Source organism: Agelaius phoeniceus, chromosome 1 (genome assembly GCF_051311805.1).
Source record: "Agelaius phoeniceus isolate bAgePho1 chromosome 1, bAgePho1.hap1, whole genome shotgun sequence".
Classification (NCBI taxonomy): Eukaryota; Metazoa; Chordata; class Aves; order Passeriformes; family Icteridae; genus Agelaius; species Agelaius phoeniceus.
The window spans coordinates 16,666,874-16,676,971 of record NC_135265.1 but is presented as its reverse complement, the minus strand read 5'-3'; the positions used below and the strand labels follow the sequence as shown (position 1 = coordinate 16,676,971).

General features: G+C 41.6%; 1 non-coding gene across 1 annotated transcript; it reads right to left on the bottom strand.

Annotated features, from left to right (window-relative positions):
* Window positions 1–2,262: 2,262 nt before the first annotated feature.
* TRNAN-GUU (transfer RNA asparagine (anticodon GUU)) lies at window positions 2,263–2,336 on the bottom strand. Its single transcript has one exon. It is a non-coding gene; the product is annotated as a tRNA-Asn (tRNA).
* Window positions 2,337–10,098: the final 7,762 nt, after the last annotated feature.

The following is a 10,098-nucleotide window of genomic DNA, read 5'->3' as shown; positions in this document are numbered from 1 at the left end:
CTGTTTTAAAAAGGGAGGTGGGGCAGGCTTCTGATGGAGGTTTCAAGATGCTGGGATTTTTATTGCTAGTGGGGCTTTTGTCCAAACTACAGCATCACTTTTCCTTTCTTCTGCTGCAATAATGAGATCAACAGCTGGCTCAAAGTAAGTCTTAACTAAATGAAAATGAGAGTTTGGTGCGTCCCCAGACAATAACAGCGACTGCCTCATCAGCCATGGCAGAACTTCAGGGCACAGTGGTCTTGCTGTTGTGTACCACAGTGATAAGTGCTCTGTATGATTCCTTCCTAGTTCCCTTGTTTGCCAGTAACCTGATATATAGTGAGCTACAATAACCCCTCTAATTTTGCCCTGTAGTTTGATACAGTAATTTTATGTTATGAGGCCTAACTGATAAATTTTTTTCAAATACTTATAATACTTGGGCAGCCTGTGTTGTGATTAATACAAGTTACTGCTCTTTGGCTATTGGGGGATCGTTGCAAGTGGTCCTGATGCTGCATCCATCCTGTCCAAAGCCCCTGCAGTAGGTTTGTGTCTTGCTGTCCTTCTGCATGCCTTACTGATGCCTTAGTAATGCCTTATTGATGAAAGCATCATTGAGCAACATTAGCATGAGCAGGACTTTTTCATGTTGCCAGACAAATCACTACATACATTTCAGACCTAGTTGAGCCTTGAAGGGCAAAATATAAAGTGTTTTTCCTGGCCACTGTCCAGTGGTGGGAGAAAAAAAGAGAGAAGCTCTCCATTAAAACTTCCAAGTTTTTTTTTTTGGTTTCTACACCCTTTGTTTTTGAGTACCTGTGGCACCTTAATTAAAAATTTATGAGGTGTTATATGGGCAAAGAACTGTGAAGATGTGGTTTCAAACTACTGTATGCATATGTTCTGTGATTGATTTAATGCAATGGAAGTTTTGTCCTTATCCTTGTGCCTGAGTAACATCTGGTCCTTTCTGTTAGAGTGAAAATGGTCACAGTGAGTAAATCTTTCTTTTTCTCATGCTCCCCGTTTCTGTAACATCTATGCACATTTTATGTACAATGATAGCAAAATTCCCAGTCAACATCTAGAGTTTCTGGGCTCTAGTTCTTTATTTTAGAAGCTTAAAACAACCTCAGAAAAGTGTTAATATAGAAGTGTCAAATCATGATTGGAAGGAAACCCTTCTAGTGTTTTCTGTGTATCATCAGCTCTGGATTTACTAGCATCTGGTAATGTCTGCTTGGATCCTTTTGACAGGAGTGCTTGGTTCCCAGTTCTTAGTGCTTGTCAGGCTGGATTTTCTGAGGAATGTGGCTGTCCAGATGTTGTTGACAGCACAGAACTTGTTCTTTAACAGTGATGAGAAGGTCCAGATGTAGCTACTTAGGATTAGGAGTGAAGCTGTGAACTGGGGTTCAGGGAAGAGCAGTAGCAGCCCCCAAACTGTGAAGACAGTTTTAGTAATGTGTAATACGTTTTGTACACAAAACAGAAACTATTATAATGCGTGGTATAGTAAGCATATTTAATATACCTGACACTATTAATGAAATTTAATAATATATAAATGTATAAACTTTTTATATCAGCGATTATCTGTCATCTCTTTAGATGACAGCTTAAGACATAATTACTGCAAATTAGAAATTCAGCTTTAGACATAATTACTTTAGTTCAGAGTAGGTACAAGGAAGATAGATAGATGGATGCATGCATGCATGCTAAGCCTGTGGGCAGGTGTCATCCAGAAGAACAGGAGCAAGGATGCTTATGGAACCAAGATGGAGGGAACCTGAGGGACTGGTGTTGTCAGGAGAGGTGTAGGTTGGATATTAGAAAAAGATTCCTCACCCAGAGTGTCGCTGGACACTGGAAGAGGCCCCCAGAGCAGTGGGCACAGCACGAATCCAGATGGTGTTCAAGAAATATTTGGACAATACTCTCAGGTCCATGGTGTAACTAACTCTTGGGGCTGGTTCCTGTGCAGGGCGGGAGTTGTACTTAGATGAACCTTTTGGGGGGCTTCCAACTCAGAATATCCTTTAAGATGTTAAACTTTCCCTGGAAAGGGACCTGGCGGGTTCTGGCAGACGCTGAGTGAACCCAAGCCAGCAAAGTGCCATTGTGACAGGTCCATTTCTGTGAAGCTGCTGTGCAGTGGGGTGGCCACAGCATATACTGATGCTTGTGGTCATTCCTTCCCGGGGCAGGACTTGGCACCTCCCCTTACTGGGCTTCATGAGATTCTTTTTGGCCCCTAAAAGGGATCATCTCCGTCCCTGGGTGGGCTCGAACCACCAACCTTTCGGTTAACAGCCGAACGCGCTCTCCGATTGCGCCACAGAGACCGATGTGCTGTGCTCTCAGAGCAGCTGAATTCCTGACTGTGATCGGTGAGTGCTGCTGGTGGGGCCTGGGTGTGCTGAACAATGGCAGCAGTACTGCAGGCACACAGCAAACCTGAAGGGCTATTGTGTCAGAATGCAGGGACAGGAAGCGCTGTTACCTCCTGTGGGGAGGGAAAGATGAGATTCTTTTGGAGTAGCTGTTCTTCGCTGCTTACCTCTCTCAGGAAAGGAGGTCTTGGGCTTGTGTCATGCCAGGCAATTTGTTAGTGGTTCCAAGTTAACAGCACTGTTTCTTCTGCTTTTTGTGCTTCTGGAAATTTAGCTTTAATGTCTGAAAACCTATGGGGCTCATTAATTGTATGTTAATGCAATTAAAGCAAAACGTGGGTATGCTTCAGAACATGGATGGTGAGATATCAAACTGACTGCAGAAATCTCAGTGCATCTGGGAGCTGGGGCTTAGAGGAGAGAGAGCTGTTGGGCAGGTGAAGAATGAACAGGGAAGATTTAATGGAGAAGTATGCATTTTTGAACTTCATACCTCAAAGAAACAAGGTGTTATCAATGCTAGTGGGCATATGTATTTTTTACTGTCAGTCGTCAGCCAGGAAAAGGTGGAGCCTCCTGCTCTGTGTGCCCTTATGTATTGCTGGAAACAAAAGGAGCTGAGATACATCACAGGAGCTGAGTTCTGTTCAGCTGGTGAATCTGTACCGGGTTTTTCTAGTTTTCTGCCAGAACAAAACAGGCTAGTACTCCAGCCTTTTTGTTGTTGTCCATTTGATGAAGGAAATACAGCAAAAAGTTGGCTTGAAAATGGTTTAATTGCTTTTGAAAATTAGGAAGCTTAATCTCTTCAAAGCTTGTGCTTTGAAGGGCTGTGCTTTGGAGTGCTGCTGAAGCCATTGTTGGTGAAGTTCTGTCACTGAGCTGCAGAAGCTCAGTAGGAAAATGTGTAAACTGTAAAAGGGATTGGGCAACTTTCTCTTTGAGAGATAGGAACTGTTAGGTGTAGAAAAACATACTCTCAATAGCAGCAGTAGATAGCCTTTCTTAGCAGGGAGTATGACAGCAAGCTGCTTCTTTCCCTTTGCCTTCCTTCTGGTATTTTAAGCTGTGCTGTAAGGGAGTCTACACCATGTGCCTCAAAGCTGTGGGGCAGGTCTGTCCCACAGTGTGCTCTGGGGTCTTCCTGCCCCAGCTGCCCCCCTCAGGGGCTAAAGTGGTGGTACTTGGCTCCTGCCTGCCCTGCACACTGGGTTACTTGCCAGGATCCCTTATATGAGAGAAGGGTGGGGATCCAGGTTTCATCCTGAGCTGTATTTGGAGGGTAGCTGGGCTGAATGGACCTGGGATGGCCTGTGTTAAGTGTTGAAGAGAGAATCTGCTTCTTTTTGACTCCCTTTTGGCTCCACCCTGCAACTGCTTGCAAGTCAGATGGACCTAAATGTCCCTTTTCTGGACTATGCCATTGCTCAACTGCATGTGTGCATTGTAAGAAAAATGATACCTAATCATGTATAAAATAACTTTCAGATGTGAGAGAGTTTGTGTGTGTTCTCATGCTCTGTAACTTTTGCCTCCCTTGCAGCCTCTACTGTAGGCTTTGCAAGGGTTAGATGAGTTTGCCACCAAGCAGAACTCTTTTCTCCAGAGATTTTATCTTTTAAATGACCTACTGAAAAGCTCTCCCTTTGCCTGTGCACAACGGATTTCTACCAAGTCCTGTCAAATCTCCCAGTCTGTTTTCATCTTATGGTGCAATTTACTTTTATCCCAAAACACAGCTCTCCAAATTTGCCAAAGAAAACATTGGGCTCTGTAGAAAGACTGTTTTAAATGAAGGTGTTTGGAGGAATCTGTTACAAAAGTAAAAAAAAGTATAAGAAAAAAAGGCAATGTGTTTTTTACAGAATATGTTTAAAAAAATTTTTATGCTCTGATTAGAGACTAAGTGGACCCTTGAAACCACAGTCTCTTTCCTTCTTGAAATTTTATGTCTCTCAGTTAATAAGCGGCCATGAAAGTGCTGGAATTTTTATTGAAAGGCCAATGTGAACATTGGAAGATATTTCCAGACATAACTGAGAAATGCTGCTAAATGAGACTTGACAAACTGATACAGGAGAGAGAAGATACTTGTCTTGGGCACCTGCAGTTGGCCCTCTCCAAGGCCTGAGCTCTCCATAATCATTAGTCCTCTCCAGTGTGTAGACAGAGGCTTGCAAAGGCAGTGCAAGATGGGTCTTGATTGCTGTAGAAGCATTTAGGTGGCAAACTCCCTTTGAGTACTTGGGCACAAATTATTTGTGTAAAATCTTACAAGGACACAGAAACCTGCACTAACCTGAACTAACATACCTGAGTTCCCACTTAATGCCAACCACTTACTTCCCCTAGTTCAGTAGTTGTAGCTTTCCTGTAATAATTCACAGGTGCTCTATATAAACTTCATTTAGGTGCATATGGGGAAATGAGGATTAGGGCTATTATGTTGTAGGAGCCCTGGTTGCATACTACCCAAATTTAGCTAGTACAGCTTAATAGTGTGGGATTGTTGCATTGTAGCTGTTCATTCTCAGTAGGAATTCTTTAACATCTTCTGTGGTTACTAGTAGGTTAAAACTCTTTCATGAGGAGGAAGAGGAAGAAGAAGAGCTCAGGTCAGATAAAAGGAATAAAGTGTTTGACCAGTGACTGTATTTTACAGCTTGGTGCAAGCTCCAGAAGGGCTGGGGAAGCTCAGGTTTGCTGGTAGTGTCAGTGTTACCTGCTTTGGGGGGGGCAAGGAGGACACTTGGCTCCTCTCATACTGGTCATACTCCTTTCAAGAATACTTATGGTTTTTGGAATCCAATGATTTAGATGTTCAAGCTGAATATTGTGTCCTAGGTCATGATGAGAGCTGAACTTGCATGAGCCCTGTGTTCATACAAATGCAGTATCTTGGCCTTGCTGTACGCTCTCACAAAAAGTCCTTATCTAAAAACTTGGTTTCCTATAAAGCGTAACATGAAAACTCATGGAAAGAATTTCCTTTCTGAACAAAAGCAAACTCTCTCAACAAATCTCTCTGGTGTTCTGCAAATGCATCTCTTTGTGACCTACAGATGGAGAAATTGAACCTTTGTGCTGGCTTTGGGCTTAAACTGGCTTATTTTTATTTATTTAGCATTTTATAAGTCGCACCTTTAGTTAAACTGGTTCAAGCTGGCTGTATAGAGAAGTCCACAGATGGAACACACTAAATGACTGCCTGAAAACTGGGCAAAATTGATGACTCTATCCTGTAGTGGCTGAATGGCTCCAGCTGGCTTTTGTTTTATCTTACAAGAAACCTCTGTCTGAGGCAGTGTCAGGATTAACAGCCTGGCTGGTTTGTTCCCTTCCTTGGAAAACTACTCCATTTGACTTCCTGGATGCTGTGAAAGTTACTGTAAAATCAGAGGTGAAAAAGTTACTTCCCCAAAGAATACCTCATCACAATAAGCATATTTTTGCAAGGCATATTCTTAAAAAAAAAGTTATTACAGAGTAGGCCAAGGAAGGTGGAGAAGCACAGGGAAGGAGGAAGAGCAGAATGGATTTTGCATCAAGTGTTTTTCAAGTTCTCTTCCATAAGATGGCAGCAGCTTATTTTGTCAGCTGGACTGGGAGACTGATCTTCTGAAAGCTCTACAGAATAGTCATGCAGTCTAAGGCTTTAATTCTATTTTCTTGGAACACATCCCTTATGACTGTCCCAGTGTAGATCAGTTGTGAACCTTACTTTATGTGCAAAACTGTTTTCTGTTGTTTGGTACAGAGACAATTTCATTTTATTTTTTTCTAAATACAAGCACAGATGCTTTCGCATTTGTAAGGGTTTAGTGTGCAAGATGTGGGGAGAGTGACAGGGTTGTTTGGCCTATATTGATAATTTATAAGCATTTCACTTTGTGTGACTGTTATGTTAATAACTGCCCAAAACAAATTGAGTTCTGTGAACAGAAGAGGTAGAGAAACTGTTGGGATTTTTCTCTCTGCAAATAATTGGAGTTCAGTTTCATGACACAACTGTTTTCAGTGGATTCAAGACACTCATTTTCTTTTGAAGAGGGAGACTGTGGAAAGAGGGGATTTCCCCTCCCCCCCAACAGAAAACAGTGGAAGGAAAAACATATGGGAAGAACTATATTCTAAAGTCTTATGACATAAAGGATTTTCTATTTCAGCCCTTTCACTTTCCCTTCTAGTTGTTTTCCACATTTTCAGTGACACCCACAGTGGTGTGTGCAATACATTTGTGCAGTTTGACTGTCTCCTGTTCTTTCATGCATTTTTTCTCTACAGAGGAGCGTCAGACACTCATCCTGTTAGTACCAAGTACTTAACAGTCATAAACTGCTGTGATACCCACTAATAGAAGATTTTATTTAAGTACAAATTATGAATAATCTTCTCGGTGTTTGTGTTTATTCTGAGTGGCTGGATTACATGGGAGGAGTGAAAAGCAGCCTGTTTTTGCTTTCCCTGGTGCTTACACTTATGGCTAATGTTAGTCATCTGTTTTGGTTTCCTGTGGCCCATTAGTATCCAATCAATCAAGTGTGCAGGAGCCACAGTAGCAAAGTTATAAACTCGAAGACTTAAGGAACAAGACTCTGGTATTTGCCTTCTGTTAAATATTAAATTAAATGGATTAAGTTTAATTTCAGAATCTGTGATTCTGATTTCTGGTGTTGATGTACTGTTGCAGTACAGCCCAAATGAGGTCCACACTGAGTCAGTCTGACATTGCTCCCCTGTCCTCAAGTTTGTGCCCTGGCTTGGTGAGGACCCCAGGGCTGGATCTTATCTGAAACTGAGTGGGCCAAGCATAGCAAGTGTGAGAGGTTTCCCCAGAGGTGCTGGGAAAGGGATGTGCCCAAAGTACTAATGACAGGAGTCTGATAGTTTTAGTCCCAAAGGAGAATTTGGGTGTTTAGAGGCTGAGAGCATCTCTCTCCTAACTGCTGGACATGCTTTTCTACTGCAAACATCAGCTGAGATGAATTGCTTTAGTCCTTTCTTCCTTTCTCTGAACTGTGCCCCAGGTTGAACTAGGAAAAGAAGGATTTTGAACTCAAAAATTTTGGCCAGTGAAGTTTAAAGTCTTCAAAGAAGTTATGCTTGGCAAGAAATGCAATATTTTAAGGGGTCATTTCATTGTTACTGGTGCGCAGTGCGTGTGTTGCCTGATTTATACCAAGGAGACTCGTGGAATGTGTGTCCTGGTGACTTCTTTCCTTCTTTCTTTCCAATTAACATTAAAGAAATAAAAAGAGAGATGAAAGCAAGTTATTTGAGTAATATTTGAAATGTATTTATTCTAGACAAGTTCACATTCTTTTCAAGAGTCCACTTTCTTCCACTTTTGGAATGGGGTCTTTTACACCTCAGATTATTTGCCTTGTGATAGCATCCAGAGACTCTGGTCAGGATGACTCCAGAGGGCTTGGGGAAACAAAATGGGTGAAATGAAAAGTAATGAGAGCAGTTTGGAGTTGGCTTGTGGCACTGAGCACAGGAACAGATCAGCAGAGAGCTGGAGCCTGGATGGGGAAGACCAAGTTCAAAGTAAAATGCCTGATTTATTCAGTTTGGGTGGAGTGAATGAGGCTGAGAGGGCTGGCCCAGCATGGATCTGAGTGTTACCTTAAGGATGGGGCTTTTTGTGGCCACATGCAGTGCCTTTGCTTTTCTTTCCTGCAAAGTTTGGTTACAGAACAAGTTAATGGCAATAATTTTGGTTAGTAACTAATTTCTTGAGCAAATATCTTGAAGTCAATTATCAGATGTTGTCACATATTACTTTGTTTTGGTGTTTAGCCACAAATAACTCCTGACAGTTTTTGTACTATAATACACCGTAATTTACTTTAAGCAAGCATGTAACTCCTAAGAGAGAGGGTGGCATTGGGCTTATGTGTTCTTTGGGCCACTCTATATTGAATCCAACACAATGGGTGCAGCTGATTGATTTAATGTCATCCTAAAAGAATTCACACAGGCTGCTGAAAAAGAAAGCAGGCCATGGAAATAAATTGTAACTAAATGTGTTCTTAAATATAGGGCTGCAATGCACACAGAGTGTGTATACTGCTGAACTTTTTCAACTGTATTAAAGCCTTAACCTCCTGTGGAATAAGAGAAAAAAGTGAACCCAGTAGACTAGATGCCAGTAAACAGTAAATTCTGTGAAACGGTCCTTTCATGTCAGACAGGTGGAAGTTCAAGATTCCAGTGCAGTTCAGGAGAAATGTGAGATTCATACCAAGCATGAAGGTATTCTGTTTCTTGGCACAAGAGTTTAACTAAGAGTGAGAAATCCAATAAATCTGTTAAAATCTCTCTACTAGATAGAGGTAACTTTTGGGGAGTTTTCAAGTCTGCTGTAAATCAAAGCAGTTTGCTAGTTCACTGTCTGTTCATGGGCTGGGTGGCCAAAAGAGTCATGGAGCTGATCAATAGGTTTAAAAGAGGTTGGCCTGCAGAGGTATACACCAGAGCTGGCAATTGTTGCAAGTGTACTTGTTCCTCTGACCAGATCCTGATGTGACACTAGTACTAGGTGTTGGTTTCTGATACAGAAAAACTGACAATAATTCAGTGTTTTGCTTGATAAGCCCAATTATCTGGGAAACACATAAAGAGGTGATGCATGTTCCATTAAAGCAGAGATACAGCATACACAATTACCTCTGGCTTGCACCACTTCCAGCAAACTGTCTCTCTTTGTTTTGATTTTGGAGAGGTTTTGCTTTAAAGTGTCAGTATTCAACTGAGAGAGGCTATTTACCTTTTATTTACTAGACAAACCATGTGATTCCTTGCATTAGAATGTTCATTAATTCTGCTCTGTTTTAACTATGTCAGAAACTTACTAAAAAGGTTTCAGAAAAATTCCATGCCAGATACTTCAATGTACTTTAGATGATTTATTTCATTCTATTTCTAGGTTATTATACTTAAAATTATACTTGAATACATTCCTGAAGATGGGCCTAAATAAATAATTTGTATTTCAAAAACAATGGAAGTAACTTCACTCAATACACAGAAGGATATCCCTGAGCAACTGTAATGCTTGCTACATGGCTTTGTATGCTGCTCTTGAAATAGTACCTATGGTAACTCTAAATCACATTTTTCTGGTACAATTGTCCCCGGTGCTGCAATAGGATCTGCCTGTTAGGAAGCTTGCAGCCCTTGAATCCCACTGAGCTCTGGGGAGCTTTGTGTGAGCTTGAGGGTCTGTGCCAGAGTGAACTTTGTTGCAAAGTGGAGGCTGCAGTGTTGAAAATGGAGTGATGAGATGGGGTTGAGAAAATATGAGTCCTCTTGTAGCATCTCCTGCCCAGGGAAATGATATTTTTGGGGCTGCAAGGATTTAAGCAGGTTATAGTTCCTAGTCTTCTAGTATTTAAATAAAAGATAGAAGTGGACTAAAGCAGCAAAACAAACAGAAATTTTCCTTATCCTCATGGGCTGGTGCAGGTTGATATCATTTACCTTAGTGTGCCTGTTGTTGGAGAAACTGGTACCAATAAAATATGTACCAGTGAGAAGCCAATTTATGTACCAGAAATGACTACATGTGTTACATAATTAGAATACCTGCCCCAACTGCTGAAACCTATCGCTGCTGGGCCTGCTTTTAATCTCGCATCGTCTCCTCAGCTCAGAGGATGAAATGTAGCTGGGGAGCCTTATGAGAACCAGATGGGAAGCCTGGCTGGAG